The following is a 1,096-nucleotide window of genomic DNA, read 5'->3' as shown; positions in this document are numbered from 1 at the left end:
AGTAGCTTCAGAAGAATGAGACCTTCGCCCCTTTTCCCTTCTCCCAATACTCAAAAGGTGGGAATGATAGATCTCGAACATAACCAGCGCCATTTTAGGCAAGGCCAAGCACAAAATGGCCCCCAACCCCCCTTCCCCTTACGAGAAGCCTATGACTTCTGTGAAATAGAAACTCTTTTTGCTTCCACGTGGGTGCAATGCCCCCCCCCAATGCTCCTCCTTGATTGCTTCAGCCAGCCCTGGGTGCCCTACAGTCTATAGAAGCCCTCCCACCCCCAGGCCTGGGCTGCCTCCATTTTGAGAACAGACTAGCAGATTCTTTTCCTTTAATAAAGCTTGATTGGTACCCGGCATCACAGCTCACTTTCTTTCAAAAATCTGAATAACCATACATCTATTACACAAGATCTTTCTGAAAACAGGAAAAGGGAATATGTCTCAACTCATTTTATAAGGCCACCAAAATACTATTATCCAACTTTGTTAGCATAATTCTTTTTTTTTTTTTCAAACGTACTCTTATTTCTTCCATAATGCCATACTTTAATGGATAGACAGTGGTTTTACTTGGCATCAATTATGAGTTTGTTTTGAAACAATTCACTATTACACCAGCTGGGATGATTACTGGTCTCTCCACTCCTTTGGGGTGACTCTGCCAACAGGGGACAGGTTCCATTCTATTCCAGTTTCTGTTGCCGCGTATGTCCATACGGCAATACAGAACGTGGCTCCAGTGGCTAATCCAGCATTACCATATTTTCATGGAAATCAGGTGTACGTTTCTGATGGCTCTTCCTTGCCATTGTTTGTTGAATGCTTCGAACTTGGAGATGACTTAATGCATTTTTGGCCAAGGGAAACATCATGAAGATGAAGACAGAACTGTGGCAAATGCAGCTGTTGGCTTGGTGCAAACTTGTGTCAGGCTTGTCAGCATAATTCTGACAATGATATGAAAAAAGAAAATTAGAGACCAATGTTCCTAATAAATGTGGACACAATAATCCTTAATAAATATTACCCAATTTATCCAATAACATGTAAAAAAGATAATACATCATGACGAAGTGAGGTTTCTCCTGGGAATGCGAGG

At 41.9% G+C, this 1,096-nt stretch overlaps 1 pseudogene; it reads right to left on the bottom strand.

Annotated features, from left to right (window-relative positions):
• Positions 1–624: 624 nt before the first annotated feature.
• LOC134361530 (cytochrome c oxidase subunit 7B, mitochondrial-like) lies at positions 625–869 on the bottom strand (annotated as a pseudogene).
• Positions 870–1,096: the final 227 nt, after the last annotated feature.

The sequence above is a fragment of the Cynocephalus volans genome, chromosome 13 (genome assembly GCF_027409185.1).
Source record: "Cynocephalus volans isolate mCynVol1 chromosome 13, mCynVol1.pri, whole genome shotgun sequence".
Classification (NCBI taxonomy): Eukaryota; Metazoa; Chordata; class Mammalia; order Dermoptera; family Cynocephalidae; genus Cynocephalus; species Cynocephalus volans.
The sequence above is the reverse complement of the archived record's forward strand: the minus strand, read 5'-3'. Positions and strand labels throughout refer to the sequence as shown.